Genomic DNA, 17,653 nt, shown 5'->3' on the forward strand with positions numbered 1-17,653 from the left:
CTTGACCTGGGTGGTACTTTAAGTTGCACGTAGGTATCATTGTGAATACAGAAAAGCAAAGTATGCTAATGAAAAGTATTTAAGAGAAGTGGGCTGGAAGGCGTGTTAGAACTAAAACAAACCTGGATTCATGTCCTGTGTCGGCAGGTCTGCTATCAATAGTCACAATTTAGATACAATTTCAGCTTCCAAGGAAGATCAAATTAGTTAGGTCCTAGACTATCTACTATAGGTGGATAATGGCCAGCTCAGAGTGGGAGATTCCTCTGCCTCTCTTGAGAATGGAAATAGGTCAGATGAGTTTTTATGTCCTATTCCAAGTAAAGTTTTTACTCCATGACATCACTCTTGATATCTGATAGTCTAGTCCTTTCTGTTAGCAAAAAATATTTGAAAATAATTTTTATTTCCATTGGTGTCAGTCATATGTTTAAGTTACTGACTTTTTCATTTAAAGTGAAATTACATAGAAAATTATTGTACTGATTGGACTTTTCCAGCTTTATGGTTAACTCAGCTTTATACTTCCTTGCTCTTTTACTGTTCTGTAGTCATGTTCTGTCACTTCCCATTTTATCCACCTTTGCTGCCCGTTTAACTTAACCACAAATGCCCTTTTCTGTGTGGAACATCTTCTGTGAAGGTTTTAATAATCCCATTCCCTCATTCTCCTCAAGGCATACTCGTAACCATGGGGCCAAAAGTAACTGACAACCAGTAGCAAATAAACATGTGGCCCCTTAAGCAACTTCTGACACGTCTCTGATTTATATTACTTTCAAGTAAGCAAAAATTAGGTAACTTTGTGTATGTAATGCCTCTCTTTGCTGCTGTTGTGTTTGTTGAGTCTTCTGATATTTATTTTTTTTCCTTTTGCAGAGAAGGTGTTTTGTTACATATTAATCAACATTGCTTTTTTGTAAATAACAATGCCTGTAGCAGAAAACAAAGAAACAAAGGGCCATCTAAGCACCACTGAAAGACTTTTAATAGTTAGCATTGAAAACTGAAATTGCACCTGAGGTGTTTTCCAAAATGGGAGAACAAAAGAACCATTTCTTTTAGAGTTATCTGTTAATTATTTCGTGGGGTGGTGGTGGTGTTTTTTATAGTTTTGCTATGATTTTTTGTCACATCCCACAAATTATAAAGATCAGAATTATTTACAGAGGTTATGCAGAGTTTAGTTACATGTTCTTCCTATCACTATGAGTGCTGAAGAGCATAACTGTCTATCAGGCGGTCATTCTCTTGCTGAGTATAATTTAGGTTTTCTTCTTACTCTTGACCTTACAGAAGTAGGCAGACGGGCAAGCGATGCCTGGGGAACCATGCCAGTTTCTTCAAGTTTGAGAAAGAGATGAATCTGCCTCATGTTCTTAGCAGATGCTTTTGTTCTTCCAGTGGATGAACTGGTTCTCCTGCCTTGCAGGGGAGGCATCACTGGATGCTGTCACTGCTCATGGCTTTCCTTAATTTCTTTCTCAGAGTGACTATTCGTCACTCATCATCTGTCTTCAGAGCCCAGAAGCATTCATCCTGACTTGGTATGTTTCTGAAGAATGGAGTGATATACAGTGTGCCTCCATGTGTGTTACCCCCAAAAAGCTGTGTTTTTTAATGCTTTGATGTGCTTCTGGTTTTTTTTTCTAGCAGTCAGTGCACCTGATGTTTTGCAAGAAAATTTCAGTTGTAAAGTAACATTTGTAGAAGTTCTGTAAAGCTTTGAAAACAGGAGAATTTGAAATTACTGTTGCTTGAGTGAAATCTTGGCTAAACCATGAAGTACATAGTTCCCACCAGTTTCAGTGAGGGCAGATTTTAATCCCTGTATTGTTGTTTCTGACAGGTTTAATGTCTGCCTCTTCAAATTATCATACTTCTGTGTGTTCTGCAACAGCAAACATCTTTTAAATAAGAAGTTTTCACATCTTATGTCTCTGAACCTGTAATTTCCTTCTTTGCATCTGTAAGCGCTCAGATCCTTATTATCTGGTCAGGTAGTGGCTGGACAGTTTTGCTGGGTTTTTTTCTCTCCCACCCTCCTTTTAAGTGGACTTTCAGACTGCTGAGATTTTGATTGGCTTCTCTGGTGCCGATAACTGAAAGAATGGTAGCAACGCTACTACGGGTGCTGCAGTGGCTGCAGCTGCTGCCCCAGCCAGTGCTGCACCTGTCAGTGCTGATGCAGTGGGGATTGCTTCTGTCTTTACTGGGATGCAAACATCAAGTGCATGCATAGTCTTAAAGGAAGGTAGGTTCCAGAGATAAAGTCTGGGCTTTCTTATCCCTCACTAGATACCAGTGCAATTGAGAGGAAAATACGCCTGTGAATTCATTAATTCATCTTACCTAGGAACAAATTGTGGCCTAAGTGGCCCCAAGTGTAAAGCAGGAATAATCCAGCAAATTTATGTGGAGTTGCTTTGCTTTTACCCTGGAAGAGAATACCTGCCTCTCTTTCCCATCATTCTTTCTGGACTTGGAGGAAATAGGAGCAAAGGAGAAGTAGCTCTTAATTTCTGCTGCTTGTTTGTGTTGCTAATAAACAACATTGCCCATATGCTCTTCAACACCATGTGGGCTCCTGTGGTAGAGAGGAGGTGTGTGAGCTGCACATCAGGTGAACTGATGTTATCTCTCCCCAATTGCATCCCTGCTGCTTGGCTTTGTATCCTCCATTTGTGTTGTCCAGGTGAATTGTTCCCATGCTCCACAGAAATGGCACAGTTGTGGCCCATTGGCTCCTTTCATTCTCCCACCCATCTTTCTGTAAGAGATGTGTCTGCTTTAAAGACATCTTTGGTCTAAAATCCCTTATATAGAAATGGTTCATATGTCACAGAGGAAAATAATGGACCCTGGTTTGCAGGAAAGAATTTCTATGATGTAAAAGATGTTAATCTTATGTTACGATATTGATACTTGGAATGTCTGATTGGTATAGGTAGGTTCAGTTTTACTTCCAGATCACCTGTCTGAAATGAGGGCACTTCTCATTACAGATCATAAATTGCTGATTGAGTAGGGAGGCAGACTGAAGAAAGGCAGGAAGGCTGTCTTTTCTGTGGAACTGGATAATTCCCATTTCCATTTTGGATCAAATTTGAAAGACTGTTATGGTTTTGCATTTGTTCAAATTTAAGAATTGCCATGGATCCCATCTCCCAAGCTGTATCTCCCATGTACTTGGATGCAATTCTGTACAGCTTTTGATTGATGATAAGAATGCTATTATGCACTGCATTCTTTTTAATCCATTTGGTGTGAAACTGGGATGCTTTATGTCTCTCATTTATCTTACTCATAACTACAAACATGCTTCCAGCTGGCTAGTCCTTCTCCCCTGCTGATTTCACTGGGGACATTTGATAAGAATGGGGTCAGAGTCCATGTTTACACTTCATTTCCTCTTCAGTTGTTTGTTTTAACTATCCTCTGCTTGAATCCTGTTCAAAAGAGAGATTTTCATGACCGAATAGTATTTTCTTCCACACTGAGCTCCTCTGCTAGCAAGAATCAAGAAGTTTTTAAAGGAAGCGGCCAGCTGGGTTTTTAGCTTTGGGGTGCCTAGTTTTTTTCTTTGTTTTTCCAGAACAAATAAAATGTTTGAATTTTGGTTATACATTAAGGGTCTGGTTACATACCCTGTATGTATCCATGGTTCCCACTGATGTCCGTGGGAAGCCTTGTTGGAGAAGAAATGCAGAACTGGGTTGTCTTACCAAAATCTTTCTTCAAACAGCACAATTAAGATGGTGCATCATTTTACCCAACGTGTCTCAAATTGCTGGTGGCTTGACCTTGCAGTCTCTGCACTTCCTATTGTCAGCATTAGGCTCCACAGACTCTTGGAGCACTCATCCTTGTGGGCAACATACAGCATGTTAGTGGCCTTACCTGCAGTGGATTTATCCCGTAGTTGCTGCTGTAGTGGAGAGCAGAACCTGAGCAGTTTGCCTTTGCACTGTTACAGTTGCTCATCAATTTCTCAGTTAACAAATATATTAAAAAATGACAGAGATCATGCAATGGCAAGTCTTAATTTCTCACTCATTCTCTGAAAGTTTGTATTCTTCCTTTTATGAACCAGTTGAAAAAGTATAAAATCTTGAGTGTTTTGCAAATTGTATGCTGTTTGTTGACAGCCCCATGCCACCCAGAGAAGAGCCCATGGAGGCAAGGACATGACATGCTATCGCTGTTACTAGTCTATTACTACTTTTTTTTTAGCTTGGATTTCTCGAATAGAGCTTTGGAGGGAGGGTGGGAGATCCTTTACACCTTCACCCGATGTCTTCACCCCTTCAGTTCTTCCTTTGCTGTTGCAGCTTTGAGAAGCTTACCCTGTTCCTCCTTTCAGAACATTCACATGAGGGGTAGTGTGTTTTTCATACTCCACTTTCACCCTCCACCAAATCACCTTGCAATCATGAAATTTGCATTAGGTACAGCAACAAATTGGTTGCTCTGTAAATAGACATCCAGATGGTCTAAGGTGCATGAACTGTTTTGTATTATGTACTGTTCGTGGTTAGTGATTATTGATTTGCTGTTACCAAATTTGCCAGGCTAGGGGTAGAATGATACTGCTGGTAAAAACATCCACATTAAACTTCAAATGATCCTTGGCACTAAAAATTTGGCCTCTGGATATGCTCTGTCCTTCCTTAGAGCATAGTTCTTGTCATTATCACTATGCAGTATCTGTTTAGACAGGGCTCTGTTGCTGAATTGTTGCTAAACAGAAGGATATTCGAGCTGTTCCTTCATTTAGTTCTACCTTCCTGTTTTTTGTAGGCAAAGTTTGTCCCAGCTTGAAACTGAATTAGCTGTTACCCCCTCATTGAAAGCCCATATGGTTTTCAGGTATAGTGTACTAGTATCCTGTCAAGAGTAGAGTTGGAATATGTTAACTATTTCAAAAATCTATCTTTTATTATACTTTAAACTTTGAAGTTTCTTTTTATTTCCTGAGATTTGACATGGACCATTTCATTTTGTCAACATAGTTATTGAAAACATTGAAACATGTATTGAATACATTTTTCTGAAAGAATTTGATAGTCTGGATTTCGGAAATGAAAACTATTTTTAAACTTACATTCTAAATCAAATTTTTTTGTTTCAAAACAAGCAAGACAAGTTTTTACTGCTTTTTTCAGGAGCAAATTATATGCAGTTTTATAGATGGACCTTCACACATGTGCTCAAAGTCAACACAAATCGTGAATTCCTTTTCACCACTTCAGTTTAAACACTATGATGAAGTATAAAAAAATGGTGCAAGACTGTGTGCTGATGCATTTCTCACTAAAGGATGGAATATACAAGAAGTAACGAGCTGCTGTGGTTTTGTTGTTGTGTCATTGAAATGATACCAACTACGTTTAATGAGAGGACAAATGGCTTTACCATAAATTGGTTAATTAATGGAGGTTTTGCAGCAATCTCTGTTAAATCGGTTTTATTTCCATGACAACTCTTTCTGCTTCCTGGGTAACTTTGTTTCAGTAAATGTAAGACTGAAGTGAGTGGAAGAAAGGTTTTCCTGTGTAGTAATAAGTGGGCAACTACAATAAATTTCCGTATCATGAACAGATAAATATTGGCATTTAACCATGTTGTGTAGGGAATGTAATGTTACACGTTGCTGAGAACCAAATGTCAGCAAAAATAAATAGGTAATTGAGAGTAAGAGCCTATTGATAGTGCTAGTTCATCCATACTAAAAGCACGTACAGGATCTCAGCTGTAGGAAACATAATGCTTTTTTGTTTTCTTTCTTTCTGCCGTGAAATTTTATTGTGTTTACTAGTGTGACTAGAGCTAGGTAACTGTTAATCTATTCTATAAAAAACCCTCTTGCTCCTGTTTCTGCTTCAAGTTTGAAGTCAGCTACCATGCAATTAGAAGGCCTAGAGAGAAGTTTACCAGGACACTGTTTATTTCAGAGGTATATCACGTATGGGTTTAGGGTTTTGTTTTGTTTTTCTGAAAGCATGGAAGTAATCCGGTTTGAATGCAAAAGACTGGGTCTTTCCATAAAACTGTTAGGACTGCAGGCTCAGGGATGGTTGTAAAACACCTGTTGGTGTTTTTTTTTCCCAACAGCAAAATAACATTCTGATCTTTTTCAGATGCATCTTTGCTCTCAAAACTATAATGTAGCATGGCCTTACAATAATTTATGTGCTTAGACTTGATTTGTTAAACTTCCTTTTTTGCAAATAGTTAAAACTGTGGTCAGAGTTGACTCACCTTGAGTAGATCAGTTATCACTTGTGTTAATATTTAATGATATGGTACCAGGCTGTACCCTGTTACCTTCAGAACACTCATATTGTTTTGAGAGATAATGCATCTCCTGTTTTAATACCAAGTATCTGGGACAGAGCATGCTGTGTGGCCTCAAAGGCTCAATGCTTCTGTTACATTTGTCTTTATGTGAAGGCTGTGGTGGATCCTAACAGTGCAAACATGATGATGCTGGGAGCCTATTTCTGGTCTTGTTCATAGTGATTAGAAAAAAATGTTAGAAATAAATTAGAAATAATTCTAGTTAGTTATCTGTATGTCATGGTGAAAAATATGCTGACCCTTGTGAAGCTGGCCTGAGGTCAAGGGACTAGCAGCCCTTAGATTTAATATTTCAATTTTTTTCATGTCTGTCTCTCTTAAGCTGTCTTTTTCCTACATCTCATTCTGTCACAAGTGCCTGAGATCAGCTATGCCTCTGAGATGGGCTGCTTCCTGCTGCTGCTTGCCCACCTCTGGTCACTGCTCTGCCTCATGGGCCACTTCCCTGGCTGTCACCAATGTCCGTACTTGCTCAACACACCATCATCTTTTTATGAGTGAGAGACATTGATAAGAGAAACACTCATGAGGGCACCTCTGCTGCAGAAACAGGTATCTGAAAAAATACCACAATAGTTTATAGACTCTTATCCTCTTTGACAGTTAGATAAGCTTCTTTGATTTTTTCTCCCTTCTCCCTTTGTTATGTTTTTAATACTTTAAGAAGAGGACAGAACATGCATTCCCTGTTGAGAGGAGTGCCACGGCTGCTGCAGCTGAATGCCAGCCTCCAGGGCTGGCATTGCGGTGGCCTGGGCAGCAAAGCTCAACCTCCTTGCTGTGCCTGGGACCACAGCATGGCAGCTGGCTCCTGTTCATCTGGGCTTCCACCACCACCAAGAGCAAGATACATGGCACTGGCTGGCTTCTGGCAGCAATGCTCGTTCATCTGTACAGATGAACTCATCTGAACAGATGAGGGACTGGTCTGGCTGAAAATAAGCTGTTTGTTCACTGTTTTCTAATTTCCACCACAGGGCTAGTTTTCATCCAGGTTAGTTCTCTGATCTGGTCCAAGCAAGGCTGCAGGGATGCCAGGATCAGTATTGGGGACTAAGCAGGAATATATAGGTGCAAGTAGAGAACGGGACTGAATCTCCAGCAACAATTTGCAGTTAGATCAGGTTAAGTCAGCTGTTAAATTGCGCCTTGAGACTGTAAAGCTAACTGTTGTGGTATTGGGCCTCTCCAGGCAGTAACATTGGTCAGTAGTCAGTAACACTGAACTTTTATGGATGGCTATTTTCATTAAGATAACTGTCTCCAATCATATTCACTTAGTCCCTGTGAGTTTAAGATAAAATGAGGCCGTGCTGGGTGCAGCTTGTTCTGCACAGGAGGTCTGAATTTGCCCTAATTAACAAGATGCTTCCTCAGGAGGATGTGGCTGACCTTGGAGAAATTCAGCTCCTTTAAAATGAGTGTGAGTGACAGCTGGCTGGATGTATGATGTTTACTGTTGGTCTGTGTGCTGAGGTGCTCCTACCTGCATGCAGGACCTGGTACTTGGCCTTGGGCCTTGTTGAACTTCATGAGATTTGCATGGGCCCACCTCTTGAGCCTGCCAGGCTCCTCTATACCAGGTAGAGGTGTTGTGTGTGTGTGGGGGGGGGGGTTTTGCATGGTTTGTTTTTTTTTTTTAAGTATGTTTCTGTTTTCCCTTTTGGACTGCTGGCAGTCTGGGGTGATTTTTAGGCACCAAGAATAGACTTAATGTATATGCTACTAAGGGTTTCTTTTAATAGTTTCAAGTTTGATGTGTGTGAATTGATTTCATTGTTGTATGTTTATTAACTTGTTTGCAGCTAATTTTTACATCATTTGGAGCATCTGGGAATAACTGTTTTCAAAATTTAACCAGTATCTTACTCCTTTTTTCTTTAGGGGGGAGGGAATTATTTTTTATTTTTTTTAAACCGTGATTATATTTTAAAACCTCAGTAAATCTTATGGCTTGGTTGTAGCAAAGTAGGTTCTTCTAGATCATCACCAGTATGTGTCATAATACCATGCCAAGTTGTGTTTCATTGACCTGACAGGGGATTCTGCTCAGCTCCTCTGACTGTCATTACTGTATGACCTCATGCAAGTGCTTCAGCTGTTGTCACACCCTTGCCTGTTTGAGCAAAAGTTTTGTATACTTCTTGCAATATAATTATCTATAGTAACTCAAAGCTACATGACATGTCATCTTATTCCAGTGAGGTCTTTATACTCACCTGCATCTTTGTATTCTGATGTTTTTACTGTCTTACCAGTCTCTTTAATTTGAGTACAGAGCTCATCCTGTAAATTTGACAACAGCATTGAAATGTGCTAAGCCATTTTGTATGTACATGGAATGAAATTGCGCTTTCTCCAGAATTTGAGAGCAGGAGAAGCTCTCGTTGTATAGAAGTTTCATCTTTTGCTCACATGCTCAGAGCCACACTTACACTTGCAGGTAGAATGGCTGCTTCCAGGCACAGCAGATCTGTACTTTGTCAAAACTCTTGCTTTATAACAGCATGCTTTTCTTAGCTTTTTGTCTGTCTTTAAATGGAAGTAACTAATATGTATGATATTTTCCTTAAGTGCTTTAATAAACCATTCCACTTCATTTGTCAAAGCATCACAGACTAGTGTAAATGTGTCGTGGTTTAACCCCGGCCAGCAACCAAGCACCACACAGCTGCTTGCTCACTCCCCCTCAGCCAGAGGGCTGGGGGGGAGGATTGGAAAGGAGTGTAAAACTTGAGGGTTGAGAGAAGAACAATTTAATAGGTAAAGCAAAAGCTGCGCATGCAAGCAAAGCAAGGAATTCATTCACTGCTTTCCATCGGCAGGCAGGTGTTCGGCCATCCCCAGGAAAGGAGGTCTCCATCACATTTAGCGGTTACTCATGAAGACAAATGCCATAACGCCAAATGTCCCTACTTCCTTCTTCTTCCCCCAGTTCATACACTCAGCATGCGTATATATATGGTATGGAATACCTCTTTGGCTAGTTTAGGTCAGCGGTTCTGGCTGTGTCCCCTTCCAATTTCCTGTGCCACTCCAGCCGCTCACTGGCAGGGCCCAGGAACCGAAAAGTCCTTTATTTAGTATAAATATCAGTGTCATATCAACATTGTTCTCACACCAAATCCAAAACACAGTGCTGCACCAGCTACTAAGATGAAAATTAACTCTAATCCAGCTGAAACCAGGACAAAATGTTGAATCTCCTCAGCTTTCTGTGATATAGATTGCATTCCTTCTTTATGACCAGGTACAATTTAAGGACAATGCTGTCAAACTTGGATTTCTAAACTTAGTCACCTATAATTTCTATTTAGGCAACAGAGTAAGTGACCTAAATTTCAAGGTGCTTAATATCCCAGTACACCAGTTGAAATCTTTGGGGTTTAGTATGTGAACTGCAACCAACTTTCAGTATGAACAGCAGCTGGATTAGTTGCACTTTTTTCAAGAAACACTTGTAGCCCTCATGCAGAAATCTTTGTTGTGTCTCAGCTATCTCTGCCATTAGGTATGTTGGTAACTTCTTGGTACTTAGTCTGGCTCCATATTCCTCCGCTATACTGTGCTGCTCACACAAGAGTGTTCTGTTTCCTTCTGAAAACACTGCTGTTTTCACCTGATTAAAACTCTGTCATTTTCACCTGATGGTGAAGAGCCACCTTCCTCAAAACTAAGTGAGAATTTATGTGCAGCTCATCTGAGGAAGCCTACTGCTCTTTAGAGCAAGCTCCCTTGATGACTTCCTGTCTGAACCTGTAGCATGCCAGATGATGTTGCATATCTGCCCTGACTTTTGCATTGTGGAGGCCAGAGGATTCACCAAAGGGGTTCACATGCTTGTTCCACCACGTTATGCTGAAAGCAGTCATTAAGAATGTAGTGGGGTTTGGTTTATAGATTCAAATGATGAGAAATCTGCTGCCAGTCTTGATGCTCTGTACTCAGTGGTTATTTTCCCCCTGTGCCACTTGAAAATGAGATCTTTTTAATACTGCTGATAGACCCTAGAAATGGTACTTCCTTAGTGGTGGCACATTTTGGTGATATCTGTGATGATGTGGAGATAGATGTTTTCAGAACTGTTGTTAGTCTTTAAAAAGTAACAAATATGAAAGATTTAAGACAAAGACTTCTTTAAAAGTGATCTCTCTTTTCTTGACTGTCCCAGTTGTTATCCCTGACAACATGCATTGCTGTCACATGTACAGCAAGTGTTACAACGTAGTAACAATAATGGAAAATAGCCCCAAAATAAGACAATAATATGTTCAGTTCTACATAATGTTCTAGGGCATATGATACAAAGGGTTTGCTTCTAAGTTATTTTTCAGTTGAAGTGCCCCTTCACAAAAGTGTAGATACAATCATATGTATTGGTATACCTTGTAAGTATTATGCATAGAAAAAAAAGTAGCATTTTTAATTTCTTGCTGATTAGTTATTTGAGCTTTGCCTAGTTGTACTTCCTAATATTCCTCATAGTTCCGAAAACTTGCATAGTTCTGTTTTATACTGTGGCTATGTAACTAAATGATAGCTGGCTTGAAAAATATGTGGAAAAAGGGAAGTTTTGTATTTTTGTCATAGAAGAAGTTACTGCTTTCATTGTCTTGGCAGGTAGGTTGGCACACTCTGCACACCCACCTGTTAGATGCAGTATCTTGTAACACCATAATGCTTCTTGTTTCCAAGAGCAAGCATTCCCTCTAATCCTTATTAGGGCTTATAGGAAAAAGTTATTAGTCATTCATTCAGTGGCACACCCACTGTCTATTGAGACATATTTTTAGAAAGAAGCAGAAGTCCACAGAATGGCTCACAGAGGCTATTTTGAAATACTCAGCTGCATGCACACCCATGCTTGTAGCCTTTAATCGAGGAAACTTTTGAATTACATCAGTGGGAGTAGTGTCCAAGTTGAGCAACAGAGGACAGACTCTTAGGACTAATGGGCTACCTGTTGGGCTGGTGGATTTCCTATTTTCAAAGCAGGAAAATCTGTGTGCTGAGTAATACTGAAACCAAAACATCCAGATACACAGCAGCTTTGAAAGCAGACATAAAACTGTACATTTTTGTAGGCTTAGAAAGATAATTTGGGTTAGTTCAGTGTTAAAGGTGTTTTCTTTAATGCTCAGCAGGTGTGTGTAGCATCTGAAACTTTGGATGTGTTTGTATGTGTGCTGTGTGGAGCCAGGGCATGGCTCGCTGGGATGGCATACACTGGAAGAGGAACAGGGAGTGCTTGATCTGTCTTGACATGGTCTATGGCTAGACCTGCAAAGGCACCTCAGAACTGGCACTGACTTCCAATGGGTGTTAGGAAGCCTGGGCTGGAGCTGTGGCTGCCTAGCAGTAGGGGGAGAGGGAATTCCTTCCATGGGGCTAGATTTTGCAGTAGCAGGTGGCTGCAAAGCTGGCTGCTGGATTACATTGTTGGTCAGGAGGAGGAGGAGTGGGTCATGCCTTGGTCCTGTCAAAGGGAAGAGGGAATTTTGGAGGTTGTGGCAAATCAGTGTGCAGAAGCACATTTTAAAATGAGCAAAAATTGCTGCGTTTGGAGCAGAGCTGTAGAAGTTGGGGTGCCCAGTTCTTAACAACAGATCATTAAAATGCTTCCCCAGCATGAGGGAAGTCACAGGCCTTCCTCAGCCTGAGGACACTTTAAACCACATCTCTTACTCCATGTGAAACCCCATATGAGTAGGCTGGTCTTGCTTGGAGTGCCATCTTCTTTGGTGCAACCTCAAGTAACAGTAGTGTTGGCGAGATGCAAGGCAGCAGCGGAGCAGTGTCTGGTGATCATGACTGTGGTAAGAGTTGTCTGACAAAGAAGTTTAGCGACATGCGTATTTGGCAGGATTTACAGGGCATCTTACTTCTACTGATGTCCTCCTATGAGCACGCAGACTTACAGTCAAAGCTTTTATTCTTTGACAGGTAGTTTACAGAGCTTGTGCTGAAGGCAGAAGAAGGATTTTTGTAATTTTATGTGCTTCTCAGAAACAGTTTTGACTGATGGGTTTCTGCTGCAGACAGGTTCTGAGTTTTTTCAGCTCTAGGGAGTATTAGGCAAAAAAAAGAGGCCACAATATGACCCTTTATGAGTCATATTGTGTCAAATGAATATTTATGAGTCATGTTGTGTCAAATGAGTATTAGGTAACCTTCAAGTGCATTATGAAAAACGCTTATCTGTAACTAATCTGCAGTTGAAAATCTATTCTGTGTGAAGGCTCAAGATTTCCCCCCATGTAGCAATAATGATAGTGTTACCACTTTCTTATGCTGGATTGGACAGAAGATTGGGTTACTGCGATAGAACACTGTGCTAATTTATAACGCTTATATCTTTTTCTACAAAACTGAGTTGAAGAAGTGGGGAAAGCCACTTGCTCTTGTCAGTTTGTGTTATGAAGAAATAGCTTTACGCTGGTTTTAGTATAATTTTTAATAATGCTCTTTTTTTTGTTTTTTAAAGTGGGGTGGTGGGGGTGGTGTTGGGGGAGGGAGAGCTTTTTTTCTTCTTGTAGTGTGTGAATGTTTGGGAAGTACCTCCAAGTGGAGAAGGAAACACAGCTTTGACCCTAAACATTTTGGAGAATTCTGATGTTAAAGGTATGGTTTTTATATCCAATAAGAGATTTGAGAGGCATGCGTTTGTTTTTCAAGTCTGGCCAACTCTGAAAGTGTGATTCAGCCACAGAAGAATGATTCTGCAAAAGTTTTTAGCCGTTTACAGTTCAAGGAAAGTCTCCATTGAAGCCCAGTCAGAAGGCATGATTTCAAGTAAACTGTACGATGAATAGTCTTCTACTACTAAATAAAATGTAATTTTATGGGAGAGAGGTTCTTAGTATGAAAGTGTTTCATTTTTGTGTTGAAAATACTGTTTTGCAAGCTACAATATAAAGTTCAAAGAAAATCTCCAGTATGATTTAAATGATTTTTCTAAACAATTTTATACCATTTCAGAATTCCTCGTTGTGAACTACTGTGCAATGCTGTGAACAATATAATTAAATTAATAATACCTTAAATAAATTATGTGAATAATATCTGAATACACAGTGCTTTTTATTATGCAGTAACAATGGACATTTTAAAATGTGTGGTAAATCTAATGTGATTGTACTTTTTTTGTTGCCACTTTCAGTTATGGGTCACAATACAGTTGACTGTGCATGTGCTGACTGAGGTCATGAAACTCTGCTTCACTGATGCATTCTCAATCTGTGCTGACCCCAACAAAGTTCTGGTACTTAGAAAAAAAAGCCTGTCCAGAGCCAATGCTGAGGAGCGTTCTTAACTAATTACCTTTAAAAAGTATTTTTTCTTTTCATGCGTTTGGATTAGGCAAGTACAAGAATACTCTGTAGTATGAGGAGAAACTCTCTTACTGGAGATTTTAATCTGCTTCTGTACATATGATGGTCATAAGACTTCCCTCAGAATTACTTAGTTTGAAGTATGTCTGTCTCCGTTAAATAATTTGGCTCAGAAAATTCTTTGGTTTTAGAGCATTGGTTCGTGTATACCATTGTACTGCTTAAAACATGAAAGGAGTAGGAAAAGAGTAAATAACAATTGATAAATTGCAGTAAAGACTTACTAGAAACAATTAGTCTGCAGATTTTAAATAAACTAAAAAGTATAGAAATAGAAGAGGTGCATTGATCAGAGAACCAAATACTACAGCACGCCCCAGAGTTTTGAAGTCTTAGTGTATCTATAGGTGTCTGTGCCTCTTGACAACTGGTTTCTTCAGTACTGACTGTCGCACAAGGCAGTAAATGCAGTGTCAGCAGCATCCTTCCGTTAGGCAGAGGAGAGGGGAGAGCACCTACCTTCAGTCAGAGATGACTGCAGCTCTCATAAGAGCTTTGCTGCTTTCTGTGGCAAATGTTCAGGCCCTGAATTTCTGCCCCCAACCAAGCATTCAGCATGGCAGGAACTGCACCCACATGCGCAGAGCAGAACGTGGAAGAACACTGCAGCAGAGCTCTCCAAACATGCTCCATGTGGCTCTGCTTCCCTACCAGCCAGCCTTCAGCACTATCCTTTCTGTTTAATGATTTTGCTCCATTAGTGTTTTTGAAGGGCAGAAATGAAATACTGGAGGCTGATGGGGATTGCCGTCTGGTCAAATTCAGTAAGGTGTGTGCTTAGCAAGAACTTGTAGCTGAAAGTCATAATCTTTTGTACAATGCCAGCCTTACTGAAGGAAAATGAAGAAAGTCCGATGAGCACAATGGTTACTCTTGTACAGGTGGAAATTCCCATGTGTTTAAGTACCAGGCTGTGTTAGTCTGTTTTTGTGTACTTTAGATAGGTCTGTTTACTTTAATTCATTGGCAGGATTGTGTTTGAACTTAACCAAATATTAGTTATAAAGTTGAAATGCCTTATTGATATAGGCATTGCATGGCTATGAGAGGACTTTGGCTCCGTCCAGTACTTTGTCTTTCATATGATAACATCTGTCATTTCGAAGTGTCTGTCTGAAACTTGGTGTGTCACGTTTGTTTCAGATTATCTTTTATATTACCAGTTTGGAGTTATTCTCCTTAAACTTTCTCCAGTTCTGTACTAACGTGAGGAGTCTAGACTATCCAGCTAATCCAGCCCTTTGCTTTAATAAGGCAAGTATGGGTTAAGATTGTATTTTTGTCATTTACCTGTATTAATATGTCCTCTGGTTCCAGTAGGACAGTTCACAAGATGGGGTGAGTTATGTCTTGTAGCTATACAGTGGTTTATTTTTAGCTGAGCCAGAATTTTTATTTATGTTAAACTTTATTGTTTTCTGCATTTCAGAGTAGAAATACAGTTCTGAATATGTCTTGACATTAGAACTGAGTCAGTTTACTTCCCTGTGGTGGTTCAAGGCAATGCCTGCTCTTTCATTAAGTGCAACTGCATGGGCTTTGGCACAGGGGTTGTTCCAGGTGGCTGAGAACTTATGCTGCAAGTGAGAAGATCTTTCCCAATATAACAGGTTCTAGTGTGTGTGAAGACTCTCTGAGAGGATAATCGGAGTCCAAACTGTACTATTCTTACAGGACAGGACAGCTAATATTCAGATTTTTTAAATACGTATTTCCTGTTCTTGTTAAGTTCTGTCTGACTGATTTTTGTTTTATGCCAAGCCACCTTTGTGCAACTGGAGAACAGGGGTGGAGTTTCAGCCTTTTCTGCCTGTGTTCTCATTCTGCATCGCAGATGTGAAATTCCAGGAGAGGACTGACTGACGTGTGTTGGCCAAGTCCAGGAGGTGAAGTTGTCTCACTCCTTCACTAGCCTCAGCAGGTCAGCCCTGTTTCCATGCAGAGCTATGCAAATACAGTCTTGATGAAGTTACGTTTGGGGTGGCCACAGTTAAACCTTTTTATATTTAAGGCAAAGAAAGATAGAAATGTTTTCCATGACTTATAAGATACTTGAAAGTGATTCCTTTAGTGCTGCGAGATTATACTGCCCCAACAACTTGTGTACCCTGTAACCCGTATGTATAGAACTCTTGTTTTTACCAGTGGCAATAATTTCTTTTTTCCTTTTTTTCTTTTTTTCTTTTTTTTTTTCTTTTTGTAAACATAATTTAGAAGGTTAAGGAAGTTTTTATGAGTTCTTTGCAACATGTGCTTGTAAATTCTAGATCTTCATTTTATTTTGAGAGAAAAGTAGAAATGTCGTATGTTTCTTGGATTACTGTTTTATAGTCTTTGCACCAGTTAAGCACCCAGATGGGAGTGGGATTTGCTCTGTTACTTGTTTTTCACAATGGGGAAATTCTTGTACTTGCTCTGTTTCTGTGCATATTTCTTTGGATGGATTCTGTTGCTATATGTATTTCCACACTCCCCACACACCCCTTTTCTTTCCTTGTTTGCTCCCCTTTTACTCAGCTAAAGGGGTGGCCCAAAAACTTTAAGTGTAGCAGGTTGTATGATTCTCTCTTCATCAGATATAGTTAAGTAGTAGAGTTTATTTTTAAATATCAAATGCAGCAGAAATTTAATCATTGTTAAAGATCAATAACAATACAGGTTTGGCATAGACAGTAAGTTCTCAAACTTTGTACTTGAGGAGAAAAAGTAAGTAATCCAAATTCTGCCCTGGCAACATTTATTCATTCAGAATCCTGAAATGCCAAGACTGACGTACTAATGATAAACTTTAATAGCATCATATCGTGTATGTTACTTAGCAATATACTGTTTAGGCATTTGTCATAGTTTAACCCCAGCCAGTAACAAAGCACCACTCAGCTGCTTGTTCACATCTCAGTGCGGTAGGGGAGAGAACTGAAAGAGCAGAAGTGAGAAAACTCATGGAATGAGGTAAGAACAGTTTAATAATTGAAATAAAATAATAATAATAAATTGTAATGAAAAGGAAAATAACAAAAAGAGAAAGAAATAAACCCCAAGAAAAACCAGTGATGCAAATGATAAACCATACCTCACCACCAACTGACCAATGCCCAGCCTGTTCCCAAGCAGCAGGCAGCCAGCCCCTGGCCAAATACCACTGCCTCCCACCCCTCCTCCCCATTTATATGCTGAGCATGATGACGTATTGTGTGGAATATCCCCTGGTCAGCTGTCCCAGTGGTGTCCCCTCCCGGCTTCTTGTGCCCCCCAGGATGCTCGCTGGCAGGGCATGAGAAGCTGAAAAGCCCTTGACTTAGTGTAAGCACTGCTCAGCAATGACTAAAACATCAGTGTGTTAGCAACATCATTCTCATCCTAAATCCAAACCACAGCACTGTACCAGCTGTGAGGAAGGAAATTAACTCTGTGGCAGCTAAAACCAAAACAGCATTTTTGTTTGCATCAGTGTAATTTTTTTAAACTGAATTAATGGGTCTCATTCTGTGGCAAAATTGTGTCCTTTTGTAAAGAAAATTGCTTCCTGCCAAAAGGAAAATGGCAATATGTAGTTCTTTGGTTTTGTCTGTTAGCTAGCTAATTTCCATTGATATTTGTAAAAGCCATCATATCTTGTGGACCATACAATTGTTCTTATTTCCCAAAGAATTTCTGCAGTTTATGTATTGCACATACATTTTGACTTAAGCTTTGACATTTACTAATCACAAATATGCACATCTGTATTTGGGAGACTTAACACTGACACAGGTCTGCAATTTTTTAACTCTACTTGTACAGTTAAATAGTATAAATAGTACTAAATGTTTGGGGTTTTTTTAATAGCTAAAATTGCTTTTACCACTCAATAAATATAATGTATCTGATCTTGTGTAGGAGAGAGCATATAGGACAGCAAT

General features: G+C 39.7%; 1 protein-coding gene across 3 annotated transcripts in view; it reads left to right on the forward strand.

Annotated features, from left to right (window-relative positions):
* The window catches only part of LOC102047329 (transmembrane 4 L6 family member 1), a 54,734-nt gene that overhangs the window by 15,374 nt on the left and 21,707 nt on the right, over nucleotides 1-17,653 (forward strand). For 2 of the 3 annotated variants that reach the window (XM_027798376.2, XM_055723622.1), the window contains exon 1: nucleotides 15,063-15,672. The gene's annotated coding sequence lies outside the window, so the exon portion shown is untranslated. Of the gene's footprint in view, nucleotides 1-15,062; nucleotides 15,673-17,653 lie in introns of those variants that run through there. The other variant, XM_055723624.1, reaches the window with a different exon arrangement.

Source organism: Falco cherrug, chromosome 11, assembly GCF_023634085.1.
Source record: "Falco cherrug isolate bFalChe1 chromosome 11, bFalChe1.pri, whole genome shotgun sequence".
NCBI classification, from domain to species: domain Eukaryota; kingdom Metazoa; phylum Chordata; class Aves; order Falconiformes; family Falconidae; genus Falco; species Falco cherrug.